This window comes from Cibotium barometz, chromosome 29, assembly GCF_041138505.1.
Source record: "Cibotium barometz isolate CiBa-2024 chromosome 29, ASM4113850v1, whole genome shotgun sequence".
NCBI classification, from domain to species: Eukaryota; Viridiplantae; Streptophyta; class Polypodiopsida; order Cyatheales; family Cibotiaceae; genus Cibotium; species Cibotium barometz.
This window is the reverse complement of record NC_141074.1, coordinates 33,389,299-33,406,124: the sequence shown is the minus strand read 5'-3', so window position 1 is coordinate 33,406,124 and position 16,826 is coordinate 33,389,299. Positions and strand designations below refer to the sequence as shown.

Genomic DNA, 16,826 nt, shown 5'->3' with positions numbered 1-16,826 from the left:
GGTTCTTGGCCCATACCTTGGATCCTTTGTTAGATTTTTTATGGATTATTTTTGTGTTTATAGTGATAGATGGATCCATGTGGAGAGGCTGGACATGGTGTTTAAAAGTCTTGATGAAGATGGGGCCCAACTCAATCTGGCTAATAAGTGCAAATTAGCAAGGGGGCTAGGGTAGTACTCTTGGGTCATGAAGTAAGTGAGAATGGCATAGCTCCAAATTCTACAAAAGTGGGGAATTTATTGCACTTTGATAGCCCAAAGTCAACCAAGGAGCTTATAAGTTTTGTCCAAAAGCTGAGGTATTTGTCTAGATTTTTTTGTACGCAGAGCATGTTTACCCTTTACAGAAAGCTAGTCAGAAGGATCCTTTTATGTGGAGTCAAGTGGAAGAGAATGTGTTTGAGAACATCAAAGAGACGCTTTCTACTCTTCCTATCATAATTGGAGCTAGGTATTCTATTTGAGTCTTAGTGTTGGAAAGCATGCAGTAGGGGCAGTGCTTATGCAAAAAGGCACAAAACAATCATACATAAGGCATATCTACTACTACATTAGTAGGACAATGGGTGAAGTGGAAAGATCATGGCATGAGGTTGAGTTGCTGATTTTGACTCTTGTTTATGCTACTAAAAGACTAAAGTCTTATTTGATTTACAGATCTTTTGTGGTACTTACCCCTTGTAGTCTTTTGCGCCATGGCATGAGATACCTAGGTGATAACCCAAAGGTGCAAAGGTGGATTATGGCTCTTTAAGATTTCGTTATGAGTTTCATCAAAGAGGACAGTGTGAGAGCTCAATGGCTTATATGCTCACCTACATGGAAGTTTAGGTAAAGCCCAAATCTGTTAAGGATGTGAAGAAGCACATTGTACCTAGTCCTAACTTGCATGAGGAGTTGCAGGACATTGCTGGTATATTGTTTTTTTATGGATATTTTAAAAGAAGTGTTGGCAAAGGAGGAGCAGGTTTTGTGTTTTTTTATGAACAAGGGAAAGAGTAATGGTATGGATGTCGAGAGATAGAGGTAGAAAGTAACAATGAGGTTGAATACTTTAGCCTATGTTTGGGACTTGAAGAATGCAGAAGAAGAGAAGTGAAAAGGCTAATCATCACAAGTGATGCCATGATCATCATAAGGCAAGTACAGGGCACTTGGAAGGTTAACAAAGATGAGATAAAAGGCTGGTTGTTAAAGGTAAGAAGACTTCTTAACAGTTTTCAAGCATTCCAAATATGGCATGTGTCTAGGGATGACAACAAGAGAGCCCATGAATTGGCAAAGCAAGTCTTTATCAAAGATATGCATGCTATAAAGGTCCAGGGGCCTCTGTATGAAGAGTCACTTCACAAGGAAGGGTATATTCTTTTAACACATTTTGCAAGAAAGAGCTTGGATGTTTCAAAGAGGAAAGCAATTGTCAAAAGATCCATGAGGTATGTTTTGATTGGTGATTGCCTTTATCACCAAGGGGATGATGGGGTTATAAGAAGAGTTTTATGTCATGTGATGATATTCAGGATTGCTTAAAGGCTTGTCATGAGGAGGGACGTGGAGGCCATTATGGAGTCTACATCACAAAGAGAAAGAGTTTTATGTCATGATGATATTCAGGATTGCTTAAAGGCTTGTCATGAGGAGGGACGTGGAGGCCATTATGGAGTCGACATCACAAAGAGAGAGATTTTGACAGCCAAGATTATGTGGTCAAGCATGAACCGAGATGTTATTTATTGGTGCAAAAGTTGTCATGAGTGCTAGGCATTCTGAATAACTCTTTCCGAGTATATCATTAGAAAAGAAATTGAATTATTGGCGCTTTTCTAATGATAACTACCCAATAAACGCAATAAAGCTGGGGTAGAAAAATAACTCACCTAGATACATAAACAACTAGGTATCCGAGTTGGAATATGTGCAAAAGTACAAGGAACATAGTCCAAAATTACGTGCAAAAAACGAAGGCAAATGCTACCTTCAAAGCACATGATATTATCCAAAAGATCAAAAGATCCTTATTAAACCATGGATAAAAGCATAGAAGCTCCTCGAATCCATAAAAACCAGAGTTAATCATAAAAATCAATGCATATACCATCTAATGATTATTAATCATACCAAAAGAAGCATTAAAATTGGTGGCCAACTCATCAATCCGGAGTATATGAATGTGATGTCGTTCAAGCAAAACTCCAAAGTAAGCAAGTGAAACACATGTATGTAGCACTCAATTAAAAAAACTAGACATAAGTGATCTAGGCAGAACCTGATGAGTCCATATAAAACTTGGAAAACATCCAATAAAATCCACCAAAACAAACCGATCAACTAACCCATGATAGAATTTGTCTTAGGCTTAAGAAGTTAAGCACAAACCACACTTAAACAAGTGCAAAATAAATTATCATGGAAAAGTGTCAAAGGTGAAACACACTTTGAACCTTTGAACGTAGATTATAGCCATCAAAAGAAATTAAGGAACATGTCCAAAAAGAATGGCTAAACAATGGTAAAAAATAATGAAACATCGTTTAGAATTAATCCAAACAAAAATAACTACTAATACAAGGTATAATCATATTAATAATATGCGAATAACCCGCATTTATCTAATGTCAGCACGTAACACGTACGAGGTATAATCATATTAATAATATGCGAATAACCCGCATTTATCTAATGTCAGCACGTAACACGTACTTCAACACTAAATAATCCTTGAAAATATTAAATTCTCGAGAAAAAGAATTATCAAGATTTTTTTCCTAATTTTATAGGGCCTCAAAATACGATAATTTTGAATTCCAACAAACCTATCTTATGGCATTCTAAACCTATATTTTTTCAAAAAAAAATAGCAATTAAATTTACCAAAATACCAATTTCTAAGATTTCTAAAAAATAATTTCTAGAAAATTCCTAATTTTTCTTGAGAATCCCATCGTACACACGAAATTTCCAATTCCACCCGACAATTCTCAAATCTAATGAAAATTTACAATTTTAATGGATTTTCTAATTTTTTGGGTGAAAAAATATATTTTTAAAGGAATTTGAATGGTCATGGGCGCCCAAATAGACATACCACATGCCAAACACCAACCCCAAATTTTCCAGAATTTTAAAATAACCTTTGTCTACTAATTTTCAAGAATTTTTTGAAATTTTTAATTAACCTCGAACGCATTTAGAACGAACGGTCAAAAAAAAATCGGAATCCCAACGGTTTTCCTGGAATACGGAAAGCCAAAAGTTTCGGGAAAATGAAAAGACAAAAAAAAAATGAAATGTGAAAGGTCAAAAGTTTTCGGAATACGAAGGTCAAAAGTTTTCCTGGAATTCGGAAAGCTAGAAGGTTTCGGGAAAGCGGAAAGCCAAGAGGTTTCCCGGAAGATGAAAAGCCGAAAAGCACCAAGAAAAAAAATTCCAAAAATTTTTAGAGAATTCTTTTCTCAGATTTCAAATTTTCTCTAATTTTTAGGCTTTTTCCAAGCTTTTTTTGAAACAATTTCAAAAGCTTTTTTTTGTAATAAAAAACTCATTTTTTTAATTTAAAAAAAAAACAACATTAATAAGCTTTTAATGAAAAGCTTATGTAAAAAATTTTTTGAGGGGGGGATCGTTTTTCGCCTGTGGTGGCTGCTGTGCAGTCCCCCCCCCCCCCCCCCCCCCGCCTGTGCTGCGCAGAAAATCAAAGAGAGAGGGATCTCTCTCTCCCCTCTGCACTCTCCTCTCTCCTTTACACTATTTCATGGCTCCTCTCCACCCTCCTCCTTCTCTGTAATCAGAGGGGAGGCTGATTATGTTTTAATTAATCTTTTTTAATTAAATTAATCCTAATTATAATTAAATATTAATTATGATTAATATTTAATTAAAAATCCCTTTTAAGAGAAATTCACATGGGCGGGAGGAAAATAGACGAGAAAAATCAGATTTGAGAGGCGGAGAGGGTCCCACGCACACGGGAGAGCATTTATTGCATCAACATGCTGCCCCTACTGCATTTCAGCAGAAAATTGACAGAAATTTGATCACATACCCACGAAAAAACCCGCAAAAATGTATTAAAAATACATTTTTAATCATAAAAATGCTCTAAAAATTTCTAAAAAATTAGAAAAAAATTCCTAAAAATTCTAGAAATTTAGGGAATCCATTCTACCAAAAATATCCATAATAAAATATGTTATATTTTTGTAAAAATTTACATTAAACCATAAAAAATAGAAAAAAATAGCATTAAACTCATGGAATTCCGCCGCAACGTCGATTCGTCCATTGAATTGTAGTAACATGCGTTCCAATTGCCATATTGACGATCCACGTGCAAATCATTAACACAAATCAACAAAATAACATTTATATTAGTAAATATTAAAATTTACTTAAAAAATACCCAAAATTACTATAAGAAAAAATCAACAACAATTAACTTGAGATTGCTCTAATACCATTGTTAAAACCCTAAGATCTCTCTAGATAATTGTTATGCATAAACATGCATAAATCAGGCATAAACTCACCACCCGACCACCCCCGAGCCCAAGGGATGCACACATGAATAATAATGAAATACATCATACCTCTACCTTGATATCCCATGCCATCAAGAGGTATAACTCCAATCCAATAGCATGTAGCTATAGTGTGAAATTGTAGGTGAGTAGATATGATCCTCTACACAAGAGAGCATAACCTAGCCTTGGTCTCACAAGCCTAAGCCTCCCTTGAGTGTGCCCCATGCCCCTATTATATAGGAGGGCCCTCAAGTGACTCTTGACTCTCCATTTCCCATGTGTGACCCTTGGATGCCTGACCCTAACCTTAACCCTTAAGGTTAGTCCTAACCCATGCTCCACTAGAGCTTGTTCCCATGCTCCCATGCTCACAAGCCTAATGTGGGTTAGCCTCCTAGTATATGCACACATAATGTGTATATAACAGCACCCAAGTAGGATCAATGGCCTGAGACTGAGGCGTTGGCCATACCACATCAAAGTCATGTAGAGAAAAGGACATAGGGTGAAACACTTGAAAGTGTTTCACAATGGGGTTGGGGCAAATATGTGAGAGATTTTTTGAGCCCTATGAAGTCATGACATAAACAATCTTAGAGGAGAAAAAAAAACATGTCATAGGAAAATGTGATGTACATAAACTAGTCTAGAATGTATTGTGTAGTCGACGTAGTATAGAAACAGTGTAGGAGACTGGGATAAATGCCATGTGACTACTAAACAGAGTAGCTCTACATGAAGGTACGTGAATAGGGATCTAGATGATGAAAAAGGAAAGCCAATGGATGGGTGGCATTTTCATTTTAGAAAGCAAGAAGAACGTCTTTTGGTTGGTTGAATGAAAGGGTTTTTTGGCTAAGGAGTGCACAGAATGCTAGAGAGGAAGAGGAGAGAAGATCAAGCATTCACCCATTGACGAGGGTAAGCAGTGTGAGAAGGTGAGGCTGGACCAAAGCAAAGAGAGTTTGTGTGAGTCAGAGGATCAGTTGAAGGTTGCAGAGGCAACCGTAGGATCTCTGTCTAGACCTCTATTGGGACTTGGTGATACCCAAGACTTTGCTCAATTGCAAGTGGTGTTTGAATAAGAAGAAGACATGTTTAGAGGAGAGGATTTCCTTCCACCTAGATTTGGGCCTGACATGGAGACACCATGACTAGCCACAAGAGGTAATTGCTAGATTAAAGCATCATCCTTAATTTACATGCTTTTTCCTAGAAGACCCTTGCTTGTTGTAGAAAAAATGTGGTTATTGCCCCTCAAGGGCGAGTCTCAATCCTCTGTAGCCACTTAAGTGTGAGGGATTTGGCATGAGAAGCCAAGCTAGCTATCCCCAGTCCCCCTCTTGCCTAGGGGCATAGACTTGATCCCACGCAACTACATGCCAGCTCCTCCCCTTAAAGTTACCCCACAAAAAGTCCCTAAGCAATTTTTTTGCTTTGTTCCAATCAGTGTGGTTGAATGTAAATTAGGATGGTATGAGCACCATATATGACGTGCATATGTGTTTGAGAATCACGAGTCTCTCTACAAATGAGAGCTGGGTTTTATCCTAGTAAGCCATCTGCCCTCGAATCTCTGTTTGTTGCTTACATTCGTTCCAATGGCGTATCCTAACAACCTAAGAGGAGTTTTTGTCTCATTCTAATTTCTCTCTCAGCTCAAAACCAATTAGAGAGAAAAAGAGAGAGGCCCTAAGTTTTCAATTCAACACTAAGGGCTGGGGGGGGCCTGCTAGTGTGATGATTTAAGGATATGGAATTTTATTATTAAGGGGTGCACCGTGCACTTAGGCTTAGGATATAAAATATACCCTCTTCGTTAGGCTATATAGCCGTTGTTTTTTTGAGGTGTCTGTGTGCGGATACACATCATCTACTCTCACACTCTCTCTTACTGCTCTCACGTCGCCCCTTTCTCTCCTACACTTCTCCTCAGTTTTCTCTGTAGCAGTCATCTCTCTCTAGCGTTCTCTTTACCTCTCTCTGTATAGCGATCTCTTTCTTATCTATCTCTCTCCTCTCTCTCTCTCTCTCTCTCTCTCTCTCTTGCTACACTTCCCAGACTGTACAGTGTGCACATGATACTTTACAAGTTACATCACAACATTGCAGGAAAGCCCCTTGCCGATTAAAAAATGCATGCTTCAACCATCCCCTGACACTACCCACGCTTTTCTCCAGAGCAAAGGGCCAAACTGCTTGGCGCAAATCATTGCTCCCATTGGCCACTCCCTCAACCTTCTTCTCTCCTTTCCTTCCCTTCCACTCTTTCTAAATTCTGCTATATATATATATATTATATTGGTGTTTTGTCCAAAGATGCGTTTTCAGGAAAAAAAAACTTCTCTGTCTCTAGACTCTGACTTGTAGCCGTTTACTGAGAACCTGCCATTTCTGGGGAAAAACTATCTCAACACACACTGTATCTCTCGCTCTCTCACACACACACAGCCTGCAGGACACACACACGTCTCTCTCTCTCGCACACACACAGACACATACCGCAACATTTCAGGTCTAGAATCCAACATTTCAGGTCCAGAATCCAGAGAAAGCTTGACCCCTAGACTTTACACTTCCATGTAGATTTTCCACGCGTGGGTTTGCAGCCGTTTGCCCTCTGGAGCCCACTGCATCTCTGTTTGTATCCCTCGAAAACTCCCAAACCCTCTTGTTTTGTCTGTGCTGCGCTCTTAATCACCCATATATGCTGTTGTTAGCTCGTAATCACCCATCAATGCGCTTAATCTGAGCTCAACCAATGCGCTTAATTTCTCAACACCGAGCACTATTTTTTTTTCTGCTATGAGCGCAAGCAACCCTCTTGGGTGCCTCCCGTCTCTGTTGAGAGCCCATCTATAAAATTCGCCAGTTTTGCGTCTTGTGCTTTCAGCTCTCTCAAACCCCCAAATTCTCTGTTTTGAGACTTCTGAGAGCTCACAAGTCTACTCAATTTCTCTGTTTTAAGCCTTGAAAAAACCCACCATCAAATGCCCAGTCTCTGTTGTGAGCCTTTAAAACCCCAGGATCCTGCGCAATTTGAACTTCAAAATCCCGCCTAACTTCTCAGTTTAAATCGCCCAGAACACTTAATTACTCTGTTTCCCCCCGATGAAAGCCGCCTTCTTCTGATATACGCAACGCTTTAATGGCGTCAGGAGGGCATACTCCAAGCCTTCGAGTGCAGAAGGTGACTAAGATTTTCAACAGATTTGATGAAAACAAAGATGGGCTACTGAGCAGAGAGGAGATGTCAGCTCTGGTGGTGGCTGTGAACCCTAGAGTGCAGTTTAGTGAAGATCAAATTGCCGCTATTTTAGATGAGGTTTTCCGCACATATGGGGACTACATAGATGGGGAAAAGGGCCTCAGCCTTGAAGGCCTTCTGCAGACCTATGATGATGGAGCTGGCGACGTGGACAGGGACTTTGATGCCCTAAATTTAGAGGTGGTTAAAGAAGCCAGTGAAGAAGAAGATGATGATGTTGCTAGTTTAGAGGGGATTTCGGGGGTTTCTAGTTTAGCTAGCAAGAGATCTGGTGCCATCTCCTTATCTGGCGATGATAGAAACCCTAACCCTAATTCCAGAAGGAAAAGAAGTGTTGGTTCATGGGCTGGATCTCCCAAGAATGGCATAGCTTATGATGATACATGGCGTTTGGTGGAGGATTTAGAGATGATCATAAGGAAGGTTGAGGCCAAAATGGATGCAAAAAACAGGAAAATTAGGGGTGATCATTCATCTAATACCTCTACAGTTGGCTTGTCTAGAGATTTGGGCAGTGAAGGTAACACTGCAACTGTTGAGGTTTTGATTAGCAGAAGGCCCTGGGAAGAGCTTGGATCCGATTATGTTAACTTTCAGAGAGGTTTAGGTGAGATAAGGGATAGGGCAAACTCATCCAGAACACAGGAAGAGGCTTTTGATGCCCACATGGCTATCGGGAGAGCCCTGTTTGAACACAGGCTTTACAAGGAGGCCCTTGTGAGCTTCAAGAGAGCCACTGAGCTAAAACCCACTGATGTTAGACCCCATTTTCAGTATGGCAATACCCTATACTCTTTGGGCATAATCTCTGAAGCTAGAGAAGCTTACACTTTGGCTTTGGATGCAGGTGAGATCACTAGCAGCCAATGGGGTAGCCTGCTACCTCAAATTCATGTTAACTTGGGCATAGCTTTGGAAGGTGACGGTATGCTCCTTGGTGCTAGTGAGCACTACAAAGAGGCGGCTATCCGAGAACCTAAACATTACAGAGCTTTGAAGCATCTAGGAAGTGCCTTGTATGGAGTCGGTGAGTATAGGGCAGCTAGAAAAGCTCTCATGGAGGCCATCTTCTTGAATCCGGATTATGCGGATGCCCATTGCGATCTTGGGTCCACATTGCATGCCTTAGGAGATCATGAGGAGGCTATCAAAGAGTTTCAGCAGGCTATAGAGCTCAAAAATGACCACATTGAGGCTCTCTTCAACCTAGGAACCTTGTTCAAGGACACTGGAAAATTCCAAAGGGCTGCAGATATGTACTCCAAAGTGTTGGCTCTGCAAGATGACCATTGGCGGGCTGAGCTTAACCGGGCTGTGTCGTTACTTGGGGCAGGGCAAGTTGATGAAGCAAAAAAGGCCTTCAAAGAGGCCTACAGGATGACTAAAAGATCTGAGCTGTATGATGCCATAGTGCATCTCAGGCAGATGGAGAGAAGGCCTAAAGGGCTTTCAAGCTTTCTCAGAAAAGGGGAGGAGAATGCAGGCACAGTAGGGGATAGCTTCAGAGCGGAAGACAACTCCATCATAGTGGAAGCCTCAAGGTTCAGAAGGGCCAATGCAAGCACCACTCCACGCCAATGGCTTGCCTGTGCTCTAGAAATCAGGAAATTTCAGAGATACACTAGGTTGAACAAGTGTGATGTAGCTAGTGTGAAGAAGGAGCTCAGCCTGACCAATCTACCTGTGTCCTCTTCGGGTGTGGGCATGTCTGAGAAGTCCATCAGAAAGGAGGCTTTAGAAAAGGTTTTGAGGCGGCTGCTTCATTTTCTGAAGCCAGAAGCATTTCAAGGGGCCGTGAAGGTTATTAATGAGAAGGTGTTGACTCTCTTGGATACAACCGAGTCAGGAAGAGTAGATTTGGGTATGGTCTTTGCGGTACTTTCTCCTGTATGTGGGGGATCATTAGACAAAAGAAAGCACACAGCATTTGATGCCTTGGTATGGCGGTCCTCGAAGAACAAGGGCGGGGAAATCTCCAAAGAAGATGCTAATCAGTACATGAAGATCATGAGGGCTGCTTACATAGCATCCCAAGATCCAAATGATATGATGGAATTCAATGGAGAGGATGATCATGCAAGCATATCATACCCTGAATTTGTAGATCTGTTTGATGATCCTGAATGGGGTTTTGGCATTTTGAACATACTAGCAAGGCTAGAGATGGAAGACCGTGTACGGCATGGCCGGCAGACCTGCTCGGTATGCTCGTATCCTATCATCGGGCCTCGGTTCAAGGAGGTGAGATCCAACTTTAGTCTATGCTCTTTCTGTTACAGCACCGGCAAGGTACCCTTGACTGCTAAACAAGAGGAGTATTACTTCAAGGAATACAACAGTGAAGTAGAAGCTGTCAAAGACAGGTTAAAGATATTCAAATCACGTTCCTCGTCTTATTCATAGATGTAGCTTTTACATAGAAATTTAGTTTTTGAAAGAATTTGTGTGTGGAATAAGTTACAGAAGGGAAACCCTTTGCAAATGATTTCTAAATGGGAAAAGAATTACTGTGTTGGTGTGCCCTTGAACCAGTGGCTACTGACTGCACCATGAGTTCAAATCCTGACACCTAATAAAACAGAGCGTGCATGTACATACATGCAAAAATGGATAAACATATGGAATTAGTGGCCCATTTGAAGGGTTTCATGGTTTAATGCTTTGTTTCACATGAGTATGTATGTCACGACTATGCATTTATGTGGCATGACCATTCTAAGCACATGTTGTTTTATGCCTTGTGCCATGTCAAGGCTGGTGACACACAGCCCTTGCCTGACCACAGCACGGGTAGGCATCTCTGGGCATCTGGGGTTAGAGTCCAGGCACCCCCCCTGTACAGCAAAGGGCAAAACCCTTGAAAATACCTGGGCTTAGCGCACAAGGTCATCTTCTTCTATGTACAATGGCATGATTCCCAGGGACACAGCTTGGTTCGAGGCTGATTGGTTGAAGTTCAAGTGCCCATTGCATATCCAGCCTTAATTGGCTGCCTGCACTTTTTTCATTCTGAGGCACTGCAAGGCATCCTTGCCAGCAGGAAGTGGAGATGCATGAATGAATCTTTTTGTGTAGCAGGGTGAGTGCCCATGAAGGTGCTCAGTGGCTGTTGTGGTTGGCCAAGTGTGTGTAAGCAGCCTTAGGTCCTATCCAAACTCCTGTCTAGTACGTGCAGGCGGTTGGATCTCCTGGCAGGCGAGGGCTTCCCTCCTGAACATACTTAGCATTTTGGGGATGAGCCTATCATCAGTAAACATGGGAATGGACCATGGAAGCTCCCCTCACCATCATTCAAGCTATGAAATCTAGTCTTGTTTTTGAAGACCTGGTTTTTTAGTATAACCTAGGAGATCAGGTTGTTGGGGTCTTATGGAGGTGAACCGTTATCCGTATGCGGTCAATTCCTAATCTGTTTCCTTCCATGAGTGTAATACAGTTCCATACGTATTGTATCCCCTGGTAACCGGTTATCACAGTCACACATGCTAATCTCATAGGTGACAGATAGGGATTATTAGTAATAAGATAATCGCTAATCTCATAGGTGACAGATAGGGATTATTAGTAATAAGATGTCAAGATATGGGTTTAAAAAGACCAATTTGCATGTAAGCAAAGTTGCCAAAGTGAACAAGTTCAAGAGAAGACTAAAAGCCTAAGGCAACTACAACTCGTAGCACTAGATTAAGATGCACACGAGCAAGGAGAAAGATGGAGGGTAAAGTGGCATGTTCAAGCTTTTAGATTTCCATGGTGAATAGACTTACAAGGTCAAGGAATGATGAAAGGAAGTAGGTGGATCATGTAATAGCCACTAGAATACTACACAATTGGCATTCTAAATTTGTGGAACAAAGTTGTGGCAGTGAGTGTGTTCAAAAAGTTGCACAAACATGATTGATACTTATGGATCAAGGTCATTAAAGTCTTAGACTTCCTAGGAGCTCAGACCAAGGACATACAAGTCCTAGACTTCCTGGGAACTTGGATTTCTATAAGGAAATGGACAAGAAAATAAAATAATGACAATGCACATGTGCCATAAAACATTATAGAAGGCATCAAAGCGGATGGTCTCAGCATAAGTTAAAGAAATGATGGTCATACACAATAAAATAAAGACAATCACACGTGTCGTAAAACATTATAGAAGGCATCAAAGTGGATGGTCTCAACATGAGTTAAAGAAATGATGTTAGGGCAAAGAGTTGATCACAAGATATGGGGGTCAAGTTATTGAGTCCTATAAAAGCTTCCTCAACCATTGAAGGTTAATCAAAGGAAGCCAGACAGCTTACAAAAAGATGTGAGTGACCTCTTGGCACATTAACACAAAGGAAGCTAGTGCTCAAGGTAAGTAGGTGTGTGGTTATGATAATGAGCTAGAGAATCTCTTAAGGGGTAAGGAAAATCAAGCTATGAAAAAAACTCAAAAACTAGTGTTCACTCACCTAGAACACTCGAATAAGGGGCTAGAGCAAGCATGATGCAAACCACATGCCTTGCAAGACACTAAAAAGCCATTATGGTGTTCCATTAGAGTTATAAGGGACAAAAGTGATTATTGCAAGTCACTTAAAAGCCATTATTGTTTTCCATTAGAGTGAAGGAACTAGAGCCAAGGTAATGCGAACTGTGGAGTTAAGGACGTAGAAACTCACAACATTATCCAATCAAGAGCATATGGGTTAAAGGGGGGTCATGTTTAAATATAGAAGTTTGTTGTTCAAGAAGTAACATTAGTCTTAAAAAACCTTGGAGAAGTCCTCTTTGGTTTACTGTCTCTTTGTTATATGGGTGCTAAAGTTTTTTAATACTTAGAGTAGGTGCTTCTACTAATTTTCAAACTGTGACTACTTCTCTCTCTCCATGCTCTATGTACAAAAGATCTTCCAAGTGTGCCCACCTTACCATATGTTCTAAATTGTTGTCCTTTATGAAGTGTCTTCTTTTCTTCTATAAAGATCCCTAGTTTGAGTACTTTGGAATCTTCCTTATTTCATGAGCATATACTCACATTGTATCATCCAATTTTTAAGCCTACACATCAAAAGACAACAAAAGTCCTCCATCTATTTCTCTTAAAGAACAAAAGACAACAAAGTCCTCCATCTATTTCTCTTATAGAACAAAAGACAACATGGCCCTCCATCTATTTCTCCTAAAAAATATACTTGGACTATAGTATTTTTTAACTAAGATGTGGGTAAAAGTCCCACAATCTAGTATTAAATGTTTCCATTGCTTGTAAAAACCTATAGTGTACATGAAGTGATAGGAAAAGAAAAAATGATTGCTTTGTTTTAATAATGTCAACTCAAGTAGACATCATGAAAGGCATGTTACAAAAGTATTATCAACTCTATATACACAAAGAATAGCCCTCAATCACAAAATATAGCTAAAATATTTGACAAGGGCACGAATTGAAAATTGGGCCATCCTCATTCTTCAACATTTTTCCTTCTTACTCTCCTCACATCGTACCGATTCTCACTCTAAAACAATGAGAGATAATAAGAGTAAGAGCTACATACAATAAATCAAAGAAAAGAGATTGATATGGATAGTTAAAACAAAGGAAAAGTTCATAAAATTATTATTGTCTCGTTGAAATTTGTCTTCATAGTTTTGAGTAATCCTTGAATTGTAGTAAGTTGAGATGGCTACTCTAGCAATTTTTTTGCCCTACCTAGACATGGTGGTACATTTTATTGTAGTGATAGCTTTTAGTTTGTCAATGCTGTGGACACATATGGGCCTTGGTCAAATTGTAAAAGCAAAAATCCACTTTTTAAATTATACTACTATTTTTTATTCATGAAAAAGCTTGTTCACTTTGAAAAACTAAGGTAACCTTGAAGACCAAGCTCATTTCTAGGCCTTCAAAACCTTCAAAGCCTTCAAACTTTAGGACTTTAGGGTATAAGGATGTACATAAGGACTATTTATCATCTTAAGGACATGCTTACGATAAAGAGGAAAACAAATGCTGCTATTTTTTTCTTGATGAATTCATGTGCAAGAGGCCAAGTTGTATAGGAAGGAGGCCCACTCATCACATGGAATAGACAACAAGGGTGTAGGTCACCATCCTAGAATCTCATGTGGGAGAAGCTCACCATAGAGGCTTGCTCAAGGCAAGGAGATAACTGTATGTTCATATATTAAAGATATCAGAAAGATATACAAACTATCCCATAAGTGACTTATATAGTCATTATCAAAGATATCAAATACAAACTATCCCATAAGTGACTTATATAGTCACTTACTCCTAGGACCTTTCACACATGGGCTGCCCATAAACCCAAGTCTATGCCCCATATCATGTGCCTAGGCCATCATCCCACATGTGCACATAATTTCCTACATTACAAACCATCCCCTCCTACAATGGTTTTGTCCTCGAAATCGAAGGGTGATCGTGCAAAACAAACCAAAACCGACCCACGACATGTGGAGTCATAGACCATAGTAGGTGCCAATAGTCCACGATCCTATATAATAAGCTGTGTCACCGCCAACATCAAATGGAAATCCTCGATTGTCGATGCACAAACAACATCAACATCAACATCAAAAGGTCCTCATAGCCTCCTGGATCGAATGGAAAACTTCATGAATCAACTCCCATGATGTAGAACATGATGTCGCCCGAGTCGAAAAGATGATGTAGCCATGCATCCTCAATCATCACATAGTCTCCTGGATCAAATGGAAGAAGACCCAATGGTCCATATGCACACATGCATAACCACATGTATTGAAGGAAGCTCCATCCAATAATCTACCAAAATGCTGATCCACATGACTGCCGAGATCAAATGGAAAATGTGTAGGGCCATCATCTATGATAAAGATAGTTATGTGCTCTCCATCAAAATCACACTCCGAATGGCATGAAGCACATCTAAAAATGAATGCCCCAACTGCATAAACCATCATCTCATGTCCGCATCCACAAAGTCCAAAGATACACACCTCATAGTGGACATCCGGATGGGCATAGGTGTGATCATCCAAATACGCATGCTCCCTATACATATGGAAATCTTCACCACATCAAGCATAAAACATGCATCATCATAATTGTCCCCATCCTCATGATATATGGTAGTACAATGATAATCTTGCAAACCCTCCATAGGTACGACTCTCTCTATGTCATCCTCTATGCAATGAGCATAGCACCTGTCAATGTCCCATGTACAAGGAGAGTCACCATACACATCATGGAAACAAGAAGAATCTCCAATAGGTGTGTGTAAGGTATCACTATAATGCACAACACTCTGATCAATACATGTCAAATCATCATGTGCATAACCATCACCACATGTGTAATCTAACCACGTGTCCAAGGTACAATCCTCAAGACCATCATAAGCATGATCCTCATCAACACTAGACTCCAATAAGGCATCCACACATGAAGTGGTCTCATAGAGATCACAATCATAAATATTCCACTCCGAGCTCAAAAAAGCATCATAAATTGGATTCACGAATGTAGTCCATGGACCATCCTTCAAACCATCCATAAGTGAATCCCTAACATGGTTGTCCACACCAATCAATGCATGTGTAACACCTACCATAGGTGGATAGAAAACAAAACTTTCCACACTATATCACATATGTCCACATCATGCGCATCACACAAAGTAGATGCACAAATATCAAATCTCTTGTGAACATAGGCATCCATCTCTTCTCCAAAGTCATCATACCCATGAATACATGCATCAATAGAAGGTGCAGTGCCCAAAGCAAAACCATCCATCTCCATAACACATATGGGCTCCATCATCTCATGCATATCGATATCTTTTGAGGATGACTCCATATCAACCCAAAGAAAAGATAAGTCACCACAAGAAACTTGGTGCCAATCCACATGTGTATACTACCCATAACTATCATCAATCGATGCATCACCAAGCCAAGTGTGAAGAGTCTTTGAAGAAGGTGAAAGAGGCTCATTCACACAATCATCAACAAGTTGCAAATTTCTACCCATCACAAAGCTCATCATTGGCTCACAATGGGCCGCTACATCAACACATATGGATGTTTCCATCATAGGAAAAAGATCTATGCATGCTGGAACACAATCGGCATATAAGATTATGTCCAAAACTTCTTGCACTTGAGTGTATCGTTTTACAATCACTTGCTTTTCAAAAAATTTGGCAAGTGTGTTGACCCCAAGGATACCCTCAATGAACTCACAAAGACCCACATAATCATAATCCATGCAATGAACAAAAGGTTGAGTGAGCGGCTAACCTCTTTTATCCCTTTTGATATTCAAATCTTTCAACATGAGCTGAAGCATTCCATCCCCATTCAAGCATGAAGTGTAGCCAAGAATGGGTACCACCAACTCATTTCTATCTTGCTTAGCTCAACAAAACTTGCCCTTGTGATTGACCCTTTTCAGTATGCACATGGAGAAGTCCCATCAACACCATGATCTCATCAAGACCAATGTCCTCATCAATTTACAAAATACTTTGAGATACTTGCATGGAGTCTTTGTCTAATCTTTGCACAAAACCCTCTATACTTTCCTTCTCTTTGATGTTAGGAACGAAGAAGGAAAGGTACTAATATCTTTCCATATCGCTAGATAGAGAGTCTTCATATGAGAATAGCATTCATCGATCTCTAAAGAACTTTTGCTCTTTCATAAAGTACTGCACAACATCATATGCCAAATTCTGCCAATCCCAATTATAGTTGTGCATTTCCTTCAACCACCAAGATCTAGCTCTTCCTTTGAAATGAGAAGTCACTTTCGTCACTTTGGCAAGCTCGTCACAAGGAAAGGCATGAAAATAGGCATCCCAATTACAAATCCAATCCTTGAGTGCCATGCAAGTGACTCATTCACCATCGAATGCAAACAATCTTTGTGCAAATGACTCTCCTCTTTTGAACCATAAACTACTCACTTGAGTAGATACCATATACTCAAGAGAAAAGCTTGCACTTTCATTGATTCCAACATCCTTGTATGCAAAAGTCCATAC

General features: G+C 40.1%; 1 pseudogene across 1 annotated transcript; it reads left to right on the top strand.

The window, feature by feature from the left end:
- Positions 1 to 6,726: 6,726 nt before the first annotated feature.
- Positions 6,727 to 10,462, top strand: LOC147622072 (putative TPR repeat-containing protein At2g32450 pseudogene; annotated as a pseudogene). The gene has a single exon (XR_015269643.1). The product of XR_015269643.1 is annotated as a putative TPR repeat-containing protein At2g32450 pseudogene (transcript).
- The last annotated feature ends 6,364 nt before the right edge of the window (positions 10,463 to 16,826 follow it).